This window comes from Hordeum vulgare, chromosome 7H, assembly GCF_904849725.1.
Source record: "Hordeum vulgare subsp. vulgare chromosome 7H, MorexV3_pseudomolecules_assembly, whole genome shotgun sequence".
Lineage (NCBI taxonomy): Eukaryota > Viridiplantae > Streptophyta > Magnoliopsida > Poales > Poaceae > Hordeum > Hordeum vulgare.
Window position 1 is genome coordinate 525,680,969 of NC_058524.1, and position 19,642 is coordinate 525,700,610.

General features: G+C 39.6%; 1 long non-coding RNA gene across 1 annotated transcript; it reads right to left on the reverse strand.

The window, feature by feature from the left end:
* Positions 1-1,501: 1,501 nt before the first annotated feature.
* Positions 1,502-3,232, reverse strand: LOC123413296. The gene is made up of 3 exons (XR_006613723.1): positions 2,889-3,232; positions 2,299-2,357; positions 1,502-1,788 (listed from the first exon to the last, which is right to left on the reverse strand). It is a non-coding gene; the product is annotated as an uncharacterized LOC123413296 (long non-coding RNA).
* Between the last annotated feature and the right edge of the window lie 16,410 nt (positions 3,233-19,642).

Below are 19,642 nucleotides of genomic sequence, written 5' to 3' on the forward strand. Positions count from 1 at the left end.
TGAAAGCAGTGGCGGAGCCAGAAATTTTGTGAAGCCTGGGCAAATATCAAGCCTTTTGTTTGAGAATCATACGTGCATGGATGTTGCCCGGGTAAACCAAGACGCACGATAGAATTTGCCCACTGTTTATCATGTATGTAAGCTGTCTCACAGCCATCGAGCCTGGGCAAGTGCCCGGGGTGGCCGGGCGCTCGCTCCGCCACTGGGTGAAAGTGAGAAAGATGAGCATCGTTGAAGTAGGGGCTAGCCTTGAACTTGTTCATTCCCATGGAAACTTTGTGAACCTTGATTACAGAAAAATTACAACAAAAATAATTATCCCCTTGTATAAATTCATCGTATTATAAAAATAATGTGACAAGTAAAGCCTTTGGAATGATTTGCATGATGAGTAGAATTGATACGGTGCAAAAATAGAAACTTTGACGTCCAGCCCAGAATTTCTCTGATTTTACTGGAACATACTGTTAAGCTAATTTTTTTACACAGTAATTATATACAAACTAGTCATCAACCCGTGCATCCGCACGGGCTAGTTTAATACCGAGTAACACATAAATCGTACAACTTTTATAATTATTCATCACTAAGAGGTATTATTTCTAATCTATGATTTTGCATGGTTAGCCACTTATACCGATAGAAAAAGGGGAGTTGCATCTTCTAACTTTTGGATGTTCATAAGTTCATATTATACACAGTGAAGTCCATGGTACACACATTCACATGGAGATCAAATTTGCATGCATGGTTCTAGTTCTAACACGAAAAGAGAACATATTCATGCAATTCAGCCACCTCATAGCTAATTAAATGTTAATTTGCAAAACAATATTTATGACATTTAGAACATGGTGAGATGTTTAATGATGTCTATAGAAGTACTTCATGCCAATTAGTCTCTTGTTGCTATAAGGACCAAGAATTATGATCATCGACATGCATATTTCCCATTTATTTTTCCACAGCTGTAGTAAACATTTGTAGGACTTCCCATTCTAGTAGCATATCGATGCTGCTATTGTGAAAATATTAACAAAAATTGTTATTATCTGAAAAATATAGAGCCTAAAGACCATACCTGATTAGCCTAATTTGGAAGTATACATTATTCTGAAGCCGACTACTAAGGTAGCAACACTACGTACAACATTAAAAAAACCATAGGCGTGAGGACTGAATCTTTAGATTTGCATAAGTGATAGTATCAAGGGGCTTAAATAGAAGTGACAAATTTGACACTATTGGAGTGAACTACCTCTTGTCGCAAGGTTTTGTTAGGGCGAAGCTAGCAGAAAAGGTCATTGAGATCATACTGTAACCCAATGAGTTAATAAGTTCAGAATTTGTTGATATGAAGGGGTCAAGATACTTCATACACATGAACTTTCACATGCTTTGTCAGAACTCATTTGTGTCACCTCACACCAACAACTGTACCTACACCTTGTTTTTGTGGTACTAATATAGATCTAGAAAATACTACAATATATTATAGGGGGAAAGAAGTGTGTACAACACTGGAAATACCCATAATACACATTATTTAAGAGATATATATATATCTTGCAGGTTCAGATCTGCAACAATATGGAGTCAGTATGGAAATACTCAGCGAGAAGCACATAGTATCTCCTAGTAGATGCAGCAACACCATCCTGTATTATTATTGTCAATTGAAACTTTCTTGCAAACTAAAAAATGAAATCAACTCATGGATAACCACCAAGGGGAAGCACACCATACTGGAAAACCTTATGCTTCTATTTGTCGTATTGATGTTCAATGCTGAAAAAAAATCAAGGGATTATAACACAGAAAAACAACGTCATTTCAACTTTTGTCATGCAAAAGGATGAAAAAAAACAAAATGCAGAGAGATTTCTATGGAATCCTGTACTATCAAAAGCATATTAAATGGTTGAAAGAGAGGTAACCTTGATAAACTAAACTTGCAGCAGTAGCTGCGTATTTCTTATGAGATGTTTGTTGGAGAAGTGCAGGATCAAATAACTGAACATAATTTGCCGAAGTCCTTCACAGTGCAACCATTTTATTTATTTATTTATTTATTTCTTCCATAAAAAATTGGTGTTGTAGAAAATTTTCTTGGATTTTCAAGGAAGACATAACTGAAGAAACGTATGCATGAAATCACTGATATAGAAATCTATGACATTTTTTCCTAGATATTATGAGAGTCTACTATCACAGTTGTATAACCAAATGTTAAGATGTCATCTCATCTCTGTTCAGCCACATAATGAACTTCCATTGCATAATTTCAACAGTACCTACCATCTCATCTCCTTTTCTGTCCGTGTATAGACCCACTCAAGCTTCAGTGCTTCACCAAGCTGAGCAACAGCAACACACATCAGTTTACATGCAAAAAAATAGAAGAACATTTACGTTTCTGCTACAGCACTACATAAAAGCATCTCATAAAATCTTAGTAATACAAAATTATTATAAAATGATCTAGCGCATGCACGCTTGCACACACAGGATATCTGAAAGTAATTATTTTGCATCTTCTTGTATAAATTAGTTTTTAAAAGCTATAGGATTGTATTTAGGCAAAGACGACATATGCCTTGAATCTTCAATATTCCGAGCCATATAAGTGTAGCATGTTTCCGTCATAGAGGGCATCACTGTGTCGACAGTATTGCCCATGGGGACAACCTACTCGATTGCTTTAAACTGCCATTGTTATGGCTCTCCCATAAAATCCCTCATCGGAGAGGTAAAAAATAGATGCTTCGTTGCAGCATACTCAACACTTCGAAGCTACGGATTCAATTGGAATTTCCAATCTGGATATTACAGAGAGAGCTGGAGAGACATGATTTAATTAATCCGGGTTTCCAGTTTGGATATCATACCTTTTCTTGAACCCATTCTAGTATGTATGTGAGGTTGAAGTGGCGAATGGTAGGGGAGGAGACACGGAGATGAGGAAGAACGGCAGTAGGATTGCTTGACGATGTGCCGGTGATCTCGGGTAGCGAACATAGGTTGTTCCAATCTCGACGGAGGGTACGTAATGTTTAGAGGAGGCTCTTATCCGCCAACGCCATGTGGCTGGATTGTTGGATCAATAAAAGGATGATTTGTGAGGTGCGCATGATATGCTGCCATATTGAACTCGTCGCCACCAGATCGGTTGAGGGTGCGGAGGAGGAAAGGATGAGGAGGAGGAGCCCTAGGGTTCGGTGCGTGCAGAATATTTTAGGTGGTGCGTTCGAGGGGATTGACCAGTAAAGGAAAGGAAGGCACGGGAGGTTTTGTTGTTTTATGGGATACGGGAGTTTTTTTTAAGATGTGTTAAGTGGGACAACGACTAAGGACTCCTTAGTCATGCATCCGACCGTTCACATAATAACTAATTCAAAGATCGAACAGCTAATTTTCTTAGTTTTCAAGGATTAACACCGAGGCTCGTATGGTGCCTCCAATTAGTAAATAAGAGATTATTCAAGTCGTCCTAGTTTTTCAGAATTTTTTGAGTCTTAGAAGGATAGAAATTAAATGTATCATCACAGATTGTTCCGTTTTAGACAGATTCTATTTTTTGCTTGCATAGTTTGCTTGTTTTGATGATGCTATGGATTGTATAGGAGGGTATAAGCCATAACAAGTTATAATACAATAAATTATGCTAAAATAAAATAAGAATCAACTTATAACAATACCTAAAGTATTTGATATGTGGCTTATTCTAACGGATCTCACAAAGTTTTATTGAGTTTTATGTGATTGAAGTTTTCAAGTTTTGAGCGAGACACCGATATGCGGAGAATAAGGAGCACAAATAAGCTAAGACTAGGGATTCCCAAGGAATACCCAAGGTAATATCGAAGGAAGACTCAAGCGTCTAAGCTTGAGGATGCCCCGGAAGGCATCCCCACTTTTGTCTTCAACACTGTCGACATATCTTACTTGGAGATATATTTTTGTTCATCACATAATACGTGTTTTGCTTGTAGCATCATTTTATTTTGTTTTTATATGTTATATGCCATTTATAATCTTGTTTTTCAATAAAAAGTTCCAAAATTGCCTTTAGGATGTTTAAATTGCTTGTTTGATATGTGATGTGTAAAAACAGAAACTTTGGCTGTAGTGTTTCATTTTTCATATTTTACTCGAACAACAAAAAAAATTGGAAGTTTTACACAGTACTTTTATAAAATTATTTACCACTTTCTAAATTTTTAGAATTTTCTGAGTTACAGAAGTATACATTTCATCTGCATCTTTCCAGACTCTCCGGTTTTTCACAGATTGCTGTTATAGTTGCTTTGTGTGCTTATGTTTTGAATTCTTGTTGAGATCCATTGACTTGGGAGCCATAGAATTGTGATATCATACAGTGGGTAATGTTATATTATAATTATACTATAATGTTATGGCAGGACATGATAAGATTTGATGCTATATGAACTAACCTCTCTAATGAAAGTTCTGTCAAGTTTTGTGTGGATGAAGTGTTCGAAGATCGAGCGGGTAGTGATATGAGGATAATAAGGAGAGGAAAGAGCTTAAGATTGTGGATGACCAAGGCATCCCAAGTAATTATTCAAGGATAAGCTTCCGGATGCCCCAGAAGGCATCCCATCTTTCTTCTTCAACAACTATAGGTATGTTTCGGTTTTTGTTTTGTTCACATGATATGCGTCAATTCTTGGAGCGTCGTGTGCCTTTTATTTTTCTTTTAGCTATGCACCATGATGGTATGAGAAAGTACATGGTTTATTTATAGAATTCTCTTTGCACTTGACTTATATCTTTTGAGTATGGCTTTATAGAATGCTTCACGTGCTTCACTTATATCATTTGAAGTTGGATGCTTTTTTCTCTACATATAGAAAACCGTTATTTGTAGAATGTTCTTTTGCTTCACTTTATTTATTAGAGCATGTCCATGTCTTATGTAGAAAGAATTAAACTCTTGTTCTTCACTTATATTTGTTTGATAGTATTTTTTATGTGTTATAAGACTAATTCAAAAATAATAGGTATTCAAGGAGTGATAATCAAAACCTTCATGTAGCACATTAAGAGAAATTGTGGGTTAATGATATTGATGTGGTAATGAAAGGGTGTGAGTGAATCATTGTTGATTCGTAGAAGTGTCAGTTTTAAGAGGTGTTAACTTCTTGTTTGTCTAAAATTTTAAAAGGCATGATGGTGATGTATGAGCATTTCTATTCCTTGTTGAAATCCTAGTGTTGTTTCAAGTCGGAGTCGCGCAATGGTTAATTTCTCCCAACCCTCTCCCTCTGGGCATGCAAGTAGTACTTTGATTTGTGATAAAACTAATAAAACTTTACAATAAGTATATGAGTTATTTATGACTAATGTTACACCATGGACATACGCAATCTCACCTCATCATATTTGCTAGCCTCTTCTAGACCGCGCATTGCCCATTCTCACCTCGAGGATTGGTGCAACTTTCGCCGGTGCATCCAAACCCCATGACATGATGCGCTTTGTTGAACATAAGCATCATTATATATTCCTCAAAAAAGGCACCATACCTACCTATCATGGCATTTCCATAGCCATTCCGAGATATATTGCAATGCAACTTCCATCGTCACTTCATATGACTTGTACTTCCATTGCGATATTACTTAGCATGATCGTACAATAGCTAGCATGATATTTCCATGTATTTCCCATCTTTTGATATCTTTTGCTAAGCTAGATCATTGCACATCCTCGTACACTGCCAGAGGCATTCATATAGAGTCATATCATCCTATCTGTTTTTCGTATCGAGTTGCAAGTAAATAAAAGTGTGATGATCATCATGATTAGAACATTGTCTCCTTGAGGAAATAAAAATTGAGGAGGCCAGATGAGCCCACCATAAAAAAAATGGGGGAGGAAAAAAAAGGAAAAAAAGGCTCACCAAGAAAAATAATAAAATAAATAAATAAATGAGAGAAAAAAAGAGAAGGGACTTTGCTACTATCCTTTACCGCACTTGTGCCTCAAAGTGGCACCATGTTCTTCATATAGAGAGTCTCTTGTTTTGTCACTTCCATAAGCTAGTGGTAATTTTTTATTTTGGAACTTGGTTTGTATACTCCAATGATGGGCGTCCTCAAATGCCCGGGGTCTTCATGAGCAAGCAAGTTGGATGCACGCCCACTTAGCTTCAGTCGAGATTTCATACCCTTATAGCTCTAGTGCATCCGTTGCATGGCAATCCTCACTCCTCGCATTGATATATATTGATGGGAATCTCCAAAGCCCGTTGATACGCCGAGTTGATACGAGACTTTCTTCTCCACTTTTGCTCCTTTGAAACCTACCACCACATTTTATTCCACTTATATGTTATGTCCATGGTTCACGCTGATGTATTGCATGAAGAATAAAAAGTTGATGCATATTGAAGAAGTATCATACAATTGCCTGACTTTGGCACCATGGTGTTTGACATTTGTATTAATGGTGAATATGGAGCCATGCCTTGCTAACATAATAAGATGAATGGGCGTAAACATTCTTGAAGGATCATATACTTTGAAAGATTGATGATTTTGTTGCTTGTGCTTATAAGTATTACTATGTCAATGTTTGTTAATTCATCGTTTCTAAATGAGCATATATGGAAAAGATTACATATTGGGTAGCATGTCACATCAAAAATTCTATTTTTATCATTAACTTACTCGAGGACGTGCATTAATTAAGTTTGGGGATGCTAGATACGTCTCCAACGTATCTATAATTTTTGATTATTGCATGCTACTATATTATCATTCTAGGATGCTTTTGAGTAATTATTTACCAATTTATATTATTTTTGAGCACTAACCTATTAACCCAGTGCCTAGTTTTGGTCCTTGTTTTGTGTGTGTTTTTTGTTTCACGGACAATCCATATCAAACGAATTCCAAACGATATAAAGAATTACAGAGATTTTTTTTGGAATATATGTGAATTTTGGGAGTCGGAATCAATGCAACATGGTGCCCGGGGGAGGCACAAGACAACAGGGCGCGACCTGGGGGTGAGGTCGCGCCCTGATGGCTTGTGGCCAACACTTAAAGTCGGTTCGAGCTCTCCTTTGGCCGCAATAACTATATTTTTCCGATAAAAATCCCCCCAATTTTTTTAGCCCGATCATAGTTACGGATCTCCGGATATTTAAGAAACGATGAAGGGCCAGAAAATAGGTTGCGAAAACACGAGAGAAATAGAGAGAGAGATCCAATCTCGTAGGGGCTCCTTCCCTCTAGTTAACATGACAACCATGGACCAGAGCCGAAACCCTTCTCTCACCTTGGGAGGAGGCCAAGGAAGAATAATAAGGACGGAGGCTCTCTCCCCCTTCTCCCGATGGCGCTGGAGCGCCGCCAGGGCAACCATCGTGACGATAATCTACACCAACAACTTCGCTGCCGTCACCACCAACTCTCTCCTCCTCTACGCAGTGGTGTAAAACCTCTCTTCCCCGCTGTAGTATCTACTTGGACATGGTGCTTAATGTTATATATCATTATCAAGTGAGGTGTGTCTATCCTATTATGTTTGAGTAGTTTATTTTGTCCTACGGGTTAATTGTGATATGATGTTCTTGATATCAGTTATGTGTTTATATGATGCTATCATAAGGTGCCGTCCGTGAGGCGCACATGTGAAGGATTAACGATGGAGGGTTTGCAATATGTTCATGATTCGCTTATAGTGGGTCCCTAGAGTGAGTGAAGCTTACACCGAGTAAGGGAGTTGTGTGTGTATGGGAGTAAAGAGGATTTTATGTTTAATGTTATGATTGGGTTTACCTTAATGATTTCTAGTAGTTGTGAATGCTTGCTAGAGGTCCAATCATAAGTGCATATGATCCAAGTATAGAAAATGTGCTAGCGTATGCTTCTCCCTCATTGCATATGATAAGTATTTATCATGTTATATTCAAATACCTATGGACAATCTTTTTCTTGTGTTACACAAAAAGATTTCTACTGAACAACCCCAAATTTTTAGTTCCATGCTCTTTATTTTATTACAAAAGAGCACCTAACTCTTATTTGCTTGCTCTTTATTTCCTTGGAAAACTATCTATCACGCCTACTAAGTACTTCTAGTTTCTTTCCCGCAAAGTAGTTTCATACTTGTTCTAGATAAAGTAAGTGTTAGCGTGCGTAGAGTTGTATCGGTGGTCGATAGAACTTGAGATAATATTAATTCTACCTTTAGATCCTCGTTGGGTTCGGCTCTCTTATTTATCAAAAAAGGCTACAAACGATCCCCAACGCTTGTGGTTTATCAAGACCTTTTTCTGGCGCTGTTGCCGGGGAGCAATATGGTAGTGGTTGATATTCTCGTTTGTAATTGTTTGCTTTATCACTAAGTCATTTTTATTTTGTATTATTAGTTGTTTTCTGTCTTTAGATATTGGTAGGAAACGCAAACAACCAAAAAATAGAGGTACTTGCTGCTCCAAAAGTTGAGGAAACACCCAAAATGTATCCCTCTATTGAAGCTTATTACTTGGATCATCTTTGATCCCTTTGTGCTCGTGCTGAAAACCCAACTAGCGTAGTTGAGGGAAAACCATTAAATGAGCAATGCTTATTATGTGCGGCATCTCTTATCTCAAAAAAGGAAACTCTTGTGGCATCAAGTTAATACTTTGTGTTGCTATTCTTGGAATTTATACGAATATATTATTTTACTTGTTGTTCGGAAGAAATTAAAAAACACCTTCCTTACTAATGTGTGTTTAATGATAATGAAATATTATCTTCTTATGACATGGAGGCCTATTGTTATTATGATGTTGAACAAACTAAAGAATTTGTTACTTTTAATGGTGCTTATGAAATTGCTATTTTGATTGAAAAGTATGATGCTACTATTTACAAATCTATTTTTTTGTCATACTTAAATATTGCTATGAAAACTATGCTTATAATGCCTATGTTAAAGAATTTATTGAAAGAATGACCGCCGCCTTGGAAGAGAATAATATTTCACAGGAATCTATGGAAGAAGAAGTTGCTGAAATTGTGAGCTCATTAGATGAAGAATATGAGGAGGAGAGCGAAGAACAAAATGAGGAAGAGCGGATTAGCTACCCGTGCCCACCTTCTAATGAGAGTAACTCTTCAACTCTCACATTGTTTAATTTCCCTTCGCACATACCAAAGGACTAATGCTATGATCCCTTGGATTCATTTGAAATATCCCTTTTTGAGGAACTTGATACTTGCCATGCTTGTGACCATGATGCCAATATGATATGCTTACGGAGATGAACTTGTTGTAGTTCCTTATGTTAAGCATGAAATTGTTGCTATTGCACCCACACATGATAGTACTATTATATTTTCGAATTCTCCCAACTACACCATATCGGATAAGTTTGCACTCATTAAAGATTATATTTATGGGTTGTGTTTTACCACTATACATGCTGATTTTGATGAATATAGTATGCATGTGCATGCTGCTACTACTTTAAATTATTATGAGAGAGGAACCAAATCTTCACCTCTCTATGTTTCCAATATAATAAAATTGCAAGAAGCTACTTATGCTATGTATTGGCCTTTACTTTGTGTGAATCAATTGTTCATTTATAATATGCCAGTGCATAGGAAGAGAGTTAGAATTCATTGCTACATGATATATATAACCTTTTGCTTAGTACTAAATTACAAATCATTGTTAATTAAAATTGTCTTTGATATACCTTGGGATCCGGGTGGATCCATTACTTGCGCACTATATGCCTAGCTTAATGGCTTTAAAGAAAGCGCTGCCAGGGAGACAACCTGGAAGTTTTCGAGAGTCATTTATTTCCGTTGTGTGCTTTTAAAATAATTTAAAACTAAAAAATATTAAGTGAGGAACCTAATTTTTTTTTTTTGAAAAAAGAAAGGTGAAAGTGAGAAATATGAGCATCATTGAAGTGGGGGCTAGCCTTGAACTTGTTCATGCCCATGGAAACGTTGTGAATCTTGATTACAGAATTTTTTTCTACTTTATAGGAATGTAAAAAAAACTGATTTTTTTACACATTACTTTTATAAAAAATATTTACCACTTCCTAAATTGTCAGAATTTTCTCAATTACAGAAGTATACGTTTCATATGTATCTTTCGAGACTATCTTGTTTTACACATATTGTTGTTATAGCTGCTTTGTGTGCTTATGTTTTGAATTCCTGTTGAGCCCCATTGACTTGGGAACCATAGCATTTTTATAGAATAGAGTGGTTAATGTTGGAATATAATTATAGAATAATGCTATGGAAGGTCATGATGAGATTTGATGTTATATGAACTAACTTCTCTAATAAAAGTTTTGTCAAGTTTTGTGTGGTTGAACTGTTCGAAGATCGAGGAGGTATTGATATGAGGAGAATAAGTAGAGGCAAGATCTCAAGATTGGAGCTGCCCTAGGCACCCCAAGTAATTATTAAAGGAGAAGCTTGGGGATGCCCCGGAAGGCATCCCATCTTTCTTCTTCAACAACTATCGGTATGTTTCGGTTTTTGTTTTGTTCATATGATATGCTTCAATTTTTGGAAAATCGTGTGCCTTTTATTTTCCTTTTATCAATTCACCATGATGGTATGGGAAAGTCCATGGTTTATTTATAGAATTCTCTTTACACTTGACTTATATCTTTTGAGTATGGCTTTATAGAATGCTTCATGTGCTTCACTTATATCATTTGAAGTTGGATGCGTGTTTCTCTACATATAGAAAACCGTTATTTGTAGAATGCTCTTTTACTTCACTAATATTTATTAGAGCATGTCCATGTATTATGTAGAAAGAATTAAATCTCGTTCTTCACTATATTTGTTTGAGAGTAATTTGCATGGGTTATAAGACTAGTCCAAAATAATAGGTATTCAAGGAGTGATAATCAAAACCTTCATGTAGCACATTAAAGAGAAATTGTGGGTTAATGATATTGATGTGGTAATGTGAAAGGGTGTGAGTGAATCATTGTTGATTCATAGAAGTGTCAGTTTTAAGAGGTGTTAAGTTCTTGTTTGTCTATAAAAAAGGCATGGTGATGACGTGTGAGCATTTCTATTCCTCATTGAAATCCTACTGTTGTTTCGAGTCTGAGTCGCGCGATGGTTAATTCCTCCAAACCCTCTCCCTCGGGGCATGCGAGTAGTACTTTGATTTGTGATAAAACTAATAAAAATTTACAATAAGTATATGAGTTATTTATGACTAATGTGACACCATGGACATACACAATCTCACCTCCTCATATTTTCTAGCCTCTTAGGTACCACACATTGCCCATTCGCACCTCGAGGATTGGTGCAACATTCGCCGGTCTATCCAAACCCATGACATGATACACTTTGTTACACATAAGCCTCATTACATCTTCCTCAAAACAGACACCATACCTACCTATCATGGCATTTCCATAGCCATTCCGAGATATTTTTCCATGCAACTTCCACCGTCACTTCATATGACTTGTACTTCCATTGTCATATTGCTTGGCATGATCGTAAGATAGCTAGCATGATTTGTCCATGGCTTATCCATTTTTTGATATCTTTCGCTATGCTAGATCATTGCACATTGTGGCACAATGTGAGAGGCATTCATATAGAGTCATATCATCCTATCAGTTTTTCATATCGAACTGTAAGTAAATAAAACTGTGATGATCATCATTATGAGATAATTGTCCCAATGAGGAAATAAAAATGAGGGAGGCCAAATGATCCCACCATAAAAAATATAAAAATGGGGAGGAATTTTTTTTAGAAAATAGGCGCACCATGAAGAAAAATAATAAACAAATAAATAAATAAATGAGGGGAAAAGAGAGAAGGGACTTTGCTACTGTCCTTTACCACACTTGTGCCTCAAAGTGGCAACATGTTCTTCATATATAGATTCTCTTGTTTTGTCACTTCCATAGCTAGTGGGAATTTTTCATTTTAGAACTTGGCTTGTATATTTCGATGACTGGCGTCCTCAAATGCCCAAGGTCTACATGAGCAAGCAAGTTGGATGCACAACCACTTAGCTTTAGTCGAGCTTTCATACACTTATAACTCTAGTGCATCCGTTGCATGGCAACCCATACTCCTCACATTGATATCTATTGATTGGCATCTCCATAGCCCGTTGATACGCCGAGTTGATGCGAGACTTTCTTATCCACTTTTACCCCTTTGAAACCTACCACCACATTCTATTTCACCTATATGCTATGTCGATGGTTCATGCTCATGTATTGCATGGAGAATAAAAAGTTAATACATATTGAAAAACTATGATCCAATTTCCTTACTTGGGCACCATGGTGCTTGAAATTTGTATTAATGTGGTGAAGATGGAGCCATGCCTTGCTATCATAATAAGATGAATGGGGTTAAACATTCTTTGAGGATCGTATACTTTGAAAGATTGATGATTTTGTTGATTGTTCTTATAAGTGTTACTATGACAATGTTTGTTAATTTATCGTTTCTCAGTGGGCATACATGCAAAAGATTACATATTGGGTAGCATGTCACATCAAATTTTTTGTTTTTGTCATTTACCTACTCGAGGACGAGCGGGAATTACGCTTGGGGATGCTTGATACGTCTCCAATGTATCTATAATTTTTGATTTTTCCATGCTATTATATTATCATTCTACGATGCTTTTTGATGAATTATTGACCAATTTATAATATTTTTGAGCACTAACCTATTGACCCAGTGCCCAGTGCATGTTCCTGTTTTTTGTGTATTTTTTGTTTCGCAGAAAATCCATATCAATCGGACTCCAAACGCGATAATAATTTACAAAGATTTTTTCCCGGATATACGTGAATTTTGGGAGTCAAAATCAACGCAACATAGTGCCCGAGAGAGGCACAAGCCAACCGGGTGCGGCCTCGGGGTGGGGTGGCGCCCTCATGGCTTGTGGCCAGCCCTTAAGTCGGTTGGAGCTCTTCTTTGGCCGCAAGAAATATATTTCTCTGATAAACCCCCCCTCAAAATTTCATCCCAATCGGAGTTACGGATATTCAGATATTTAAGAAATGGTGAAGCGCTAAAACACTGGTCGCGAAAACACGAGAGAAACGCAGAGAGAGATCCAATCCCGGAGGGGGTGCTGTTCTCCGTGCCATGGCAGCCATGGACCAAAGGAGAAACCCTCCTCCCACCTAGGGAGGAGGCCAAGGAATAATAAGAAGGAGGGGGGGCTCTCTCCCCCTCTCTCCTGGTGGCACTGGAGCGCCGCCGGGGCAACCATCATGACGACGATATACACCAACAACTTCGCCGCCATCACTACCAACTCTCTCCTCCTCTGTGCAATGACGTGAAACCTCTCTTCACCGTTGTAATCTCTACTTGAACATGGTGCTTAATGCTATATATTATTATCCAATGATGTGTGGTATCCTATGATGTTTGAATATATTTCTTTTGTCCTACGGGTTAATTGTGATATTATGTTATTGATATGAGTTGTGTGTTGATTTGCTGTTGTACTAAGGTGCCTTCCGTGACGCGCACACGTGAAGGATACACGCTGGAGGGTTTGCAATATGTTCATGATTCACTTATAGTGGGTGGCGAGAGTGGCAGAAACTTACATCCGAGTAAGGGAGTTGTGCGTGTATGGGACTAAAGAGGACTTGATGTTTAATGCTATGGTTGGGTTTACCTTACTGATTTCTAGTAGTTGCGGATGCTTGCTAGAGGTCCAAACATAAGTGCATATGGTCCAAGTACGGAAAGTGTGTTAGCGTATGCCTCTCCCTCATTGCACACCATAAGTATCAATCGTGTCATATTCAATTGCCCATGGTCAATCTTTTTCTTGCGTTACATAAAAAGCTTTCTACTAAACAATCCCTAAATTTTATTTACTTGCTCTTTATTTTCTTGCAAAGTACTTCTAGTTTTATTCTTGTTTGAGGTAAAGCAAACATTAAGTGTGTGTAGAGTTGTATGAGTGGTCGATAAAACTTGAGGGAATATTTGTTTTACCTTTAGCTCCTCGTCGGATTTGACACACTTATTTATCAAAAAGGGCTACAAAAGATCCCCTATACTTGTGGGTTATCATCGGCCACCGACAAAGACACCAAGAGGGCCCCCTGGACCCAGCTAACCCCACCGGCAAATATGTAATGGTGGGGGCTCGCCTGAGCGACAAATAGGAAAGCGAGATCGTCGACTTCCTCCGTGAGAATAGGGATATCTTCACGCCGACCCCAAAGGACATGCCAGGAGTCCCGGGGAAGTATGCTGAGCAATTCTTACACGTCTGACCAGATGCAAAGCCGGTCAAGCAACCGTTGTTCTGCTTCTCAAGGAGAAGCGGAAAACCATTGGTGAAGAGATTGCCCAGCTGCTCGCAGCTGGCTTCATCATGGAAGTCTTCCACCCGGACTGGCTGGCGAACCCAGTCTTAGTGCTGAAGAAGGACAAGACTTGGCGCATGTGTATCGACTACACGAGCCTCAACAAGGCATGCCCCAAGGATCCATTCGCTCTGCCCCGTATCGATCAAATGATCACCTCTACGGCCGGCTGCGAGCTATGGCCCTTCTTGGACGCCTACTCAGGCTACCAGCAGATAAAGATTAATCCGGCTGACCGGATTAAAACTGCTATCATAACCCCCTTCTCGGTGTTTTGTTACATAACCATGGCGTTCGGGCTGAAAAATGCCGGTGCCACCTTCCAGCGCTGCAAGCAACGATGCCTCTACATGCAGCTTGGACGTAACGTGAACGTCTACGTGGATGAAGTTGTCGTCAAGACCTAAAAGAGCGGCACCCTCCTGGACGATCTCAAAGAGACGTTCACGAGCCTGCGCGAGTTTGACATCCGGCTAAACCCGGAGAAATGCGTTTTCGACGTGCCGGACGGCCAGCTCCTCGGTTTCCTCGTTTCCGAGCGGGGAATCGAGGCTAATCCGAAGAAGATCCGGGCCATTGAGCGGATGGCTCGGCCGACCAACCTGGCCGGCATCCAGAAGATCACTAGCTGACTCGCCTCACTCAGCCGCTTCATCAGCCGGCTGGGAGAGAAGGCCCTCCCCCTCTGCCGTCTCCTCAAGAAAGCGGACAACTTCGTCTAGAGGGACCACTCGGATGAGGCCATGTGTGACCTCAAGCGTGCGCTGATCACCGTGCCCATTTTAGCCGCGCCGACTGATAAGGTGCCAATGCTACTCTATGTCATAGCGACCAGTCGCCTCGTCAGCATCGTCATGGCCGTCGAGCGCTCAGAGCCGGGACGAGCCCAACCAGTCCATCAGCCAGTCTACTATCTGAGCAAGGTGTTGTCCGCCTCCAAGCAAAACTACCCTCACTACCATAAGATGTGTTATGGCGTGTTCTTGGTGGCCCGAAAGCTCAAGACCTACTTCCAATAGCACCCGATCACGATTGTGATCATTACTGCCCTCATGGAGATCATGGGGAACACGGATGCGACATGCCGAATCGCCAAGTGGGTGATACGTCTCAAACGTATCTATAATTTTTGATGGTTTCACGCTGTTATCTTGTCTTATTTGGTTGTTTTATGTATCTTTTTGGGACTAACTTATTAGTTCAGTGCCAAGTGTCAGTTCCTATTTTTTCCGTGATTTTGACACTTTTCAGATCTGATTTTGGAACGGAGTCCAAACGGAAGAAAAACCCCGAAATGATTTTTTCCCGAACGGAAGAAGACCAAGGGGCTTTTGGGCCAAACCAGGTGGGCTCCAGGGAGCCCACAAGCCCCCACTCCGCCACCAGGGGGAGGCGACGGTGGGCAGGCTTGTGGCCTCCCTGGCCGCCCCCTGACCTAGACCTTTGGCCTATAAATTCCCAAATATTCCGCAAAAAATCAGGGGAGCCTCGAAAATACTTTTCCGCCGCCGCAAGCTTCCGTTTCCATGAGATCTCATCTGGAGACCCTTCCCGGTGCCCTGCCGGAGGGGACTTTGGAGTTGGAGGGCTTCTTCATCATCATCATCGCCCCTCCAATGACTCGTGAGTAGTTCAATTCAGACCCATGGGTCCGTAGTTAGTAGCTAGATGGTTTCTTCTCTCTCTTGGATCTTCAATACAAAGTTCTCCATGATCTTCATGGAGATCTATCCGATGTAATCTTGTTTGGCTGTGTGTTTGTCGAGATCCGATGAATTGTGGATTTGTGATCAGATTATCTATGCTATATATTTGAGTCTTTGTTGATTTCTTATATGCATGATTTGATATCCTTGTAAGTCTCTCCGAGTCTTGGGTTTTGTTTGGCCAACTAGATCTATGATTCTTGCAATGGGAGAAGTGCTTGGTTTTGGGTTCTACCATGTGGTGACCTTTCCCAGTGACAGTAGGGGCAGCAAGGCACACATCAAGTAGTTGCCATCAAGGGTAAAAAGATGGGGTTTTTTATCATTGGTTTGAGATTATCCCTCTACATCATGTCATCTTGCTTAAGGCGTTACTCTGTTCTTATGGACTTAATACACTAGATGCATGCTAGATAGAGGTTGACGTGTGGAATAATCGTAGTAGATGCAGAAAGTATTGGTCTACTTGTTTCGGACGTGATGCCTATAGAAATAATCATTGCATAGATATCGTCACGACTTTGCGTGGTTCTATCAGTTGCTCGACAGTAATTTGTTCACCCACCGTCTACTTGCTTTTATGAGAGAAGCCACTAGTAAACACTACGGCCCCCGAGTCTATTCACATCCATCATTTACACCTCCGCTTTTACTTTGCTTTGTTACTTTGTTGCTTTCAGTTTTCACTTGGCAAACAATCTATAAGGGATTGACAACCCCTTCATAGCGTTGGGTGCAAGCTTTTGTGTTTGTGCAGGATCTTGAGATACTCTTCCGCCGGATTGATACCTTGGTTCTCAAACTCAGGAAAATACTTACCGTCGCTGTACTACATCACCCTTTCCGCTTCAAGGGAACACCAACGCAAGGCTCCAAGGCCACGGGGGAAATCCTTTGCATACTTGCCTAGGAAGTCCCTTAAGGCTTAGCCGTAGCTGAAGGATTCCTGGTGCCGTCGACACAACTATTTCCTGGCGCCGTTGCAAGGGATACACAGCAAACATCAGAAGTATTTCTGGCGCCGTTGCCGGGGAGGAGAAATCAAGATCTATCCAAGTAGGTCTCACAAACTCATCTCCTGCATTTACTTTTGTTGCCACTTGCCTCTCGTTTTCCTCTACCCCACTTCACATTTGCCGTTTTCATTTGCCTTTTCCCGTTCGCCCTTTTTCCGCTCGCTTTCTGTTTGCTTGTGTTACCATGTGCCTTCTTTTGGCTTGCATCTTTGCTTGCTAAAAATCCATTGATATGGATCCTCATCCACTAGCTAATCTCTTTAAGAGACCCACTCGTGTGGAACAAATTGCTAGTGAGTTGAGGGCAATTGAGTATTTCTTTGGACTTTTGCGTAAGATGCGTGAATCTGAAAATTGTGAGGAAGAAATTCATGAAGTGATTCACGAGGGCTCCTTGGATGAAAAGCTTGATTGCAATGATTTCACTATAAATCCTGTTAGTGGCAATCATGCTAAAATTATGCAAAACCCTAAGCTTGGGGATGCCAGCTTTGCTATGTCCACTACTTGTTGCAATAATCATGATTGGGGTGATGATCTTTCTTATGATATTGAAAATTTGTTTAAGCCTCATGATGAATATGATGTTTGCAACAATACTGAAAGTGGGATTGGAGAAGTCATGACTTTATTTGATGATAATCCCACTATTTTTGAAGAGCGTCAACTTTGCATGCATGTGGATCATGAAAAGAATATCCTATGGGATAGCTATATTGTTGAATTTGAATATGATCCCACATGTAATTGCTATGAGAGAGGAAAATATTTTGGTAGAAACTTTCATGTTACCAAATCACCTCTCGTGATGTTGAGATTGCTCTTGTCTCTTTCTTCTTCCTTGCATATGGCAGCGATTGGTTGTCTTGACAATCTGTTTTCCTATAAAATGCCTATGCATAGGAAGCCTGTTAGACTTAGATGTGATTTTCACATGCTTTAGGATGCTCTCGTTGTGCTTCAATTCTTGTCTTTTGTGAGAGCATCATTGAATGCCTAGCTAAGGGCGTTAAGCAATAGCGCTTGTTGGGAGGCAACCCAACGGATCTATCCTTTTACTTTCTGTTTTGTGTTTCCACACTTTCATAATTCTGTTATGATTGTTTTTTTGTGTTTATTTTTGCGTTTGTGCCAAGCAAAACCGTTATGATTAGTCTTGGGGATGATCGTTTGGTCATGCTAGAAAAGATAGAAACTTTCTGCTCACGAAAAGAATTTTCATTTGTTTTCTGTAAGAGCTTTTGAGTTGATTATTTTTGCTGCTGATTGCTACACAAATTCTTCAGACTTCGTAATTTTTGAGAATTTTTGAAGTACCAGAGGTATACGAAATATACAGATTGCTACAGACTGGTTTGCTGTTAACAGATTCTGTTTTTGTCGTGTTGGTTGCTTATTTTGATGAAACTATGGATAGTATCGGGGGGTATTAGCCATGGAAGATTGAAAGTACAGTAACCCAACATCAGCACATGTAGAATTTAAGTTTGCTTCAGTACCTAAGGAAGTGGTGGTTTGCTTTCTTGTACTAATGTTATCACGAGTTTCTGTTTAAGTTTCGTGTTGTGAAGTTTTCAAGTTTTGGGTGAAGTTCTTATGGACAAAGAGATAAAGAGTGGCAAGAGCTCAAGCTTGGGGATGCCCAAGGCACCCCAAGAGATTCAAGGATGCCGTAAAAGCCTAAGCTTGGGCTGCCCCGGGAAGGCATCCCCTCTCTCGTCTTCAATCCATCGGTAATGTTACTTGGGGCTATATTTTTATTCACCACATGTTATGTGTTTTTGCTTGGTGCGTCTTGTATCATAGCAGTCTTTTATTTTGTTGTGTCACAATCATCCTTGCTGCACACCTAGAGAGAGAGACATGCACTCACCGTGATTTTGTCGAGCTTCACTTATATCTTTTGGTAGACAATTCAGCTCACATGTGCTTCACTTATATCTTTTAGAGCGCAGCGGTGCGTGGCTTGGTAGTTGATCTATGCTTTGAAAGTAGTCTCAAAAGGGGTAGTTATCCAAAGGGATACGAAAACTTCCACCTTCATGTGCATTGAATAGTTAGAGAAGTTTGATTCCTCTCAATTAGTTTTGAGATATGGTTGTGGTAATATTGAAGTCATGCTAGTAAGGTGTTGTGGATCTAGAAATACTTGTGTTGAAGTTAGTTATTCCCGTAGCATGCACGTATGGTGAACCGCTATGTGATGAAATCTGAGCATGATTAGTATATTGATTGTCATCCTTTGCGTGGCGGTCGGGATCGCGCGATGGTTTATACCTACCAACCCTTCCCCTAGGAGTATGCGTTGAATGCTTTATTTCGATTACTAATAAAACTTTTGCAACAAGTATATGAGTTTTTCATGACTAATGTTGAGTCCATGGTTTAGATGCACTTTCACATTCCACCATCACTATCTTCTTAGTGCCGTGCAACTTTCGCCGGTGCACAAAACCCACCATTAGCCTCCCTCAAAACAGCCACCATACCTACCTATTATGGCTTTTTCAAAGTCATTCCGAGATATA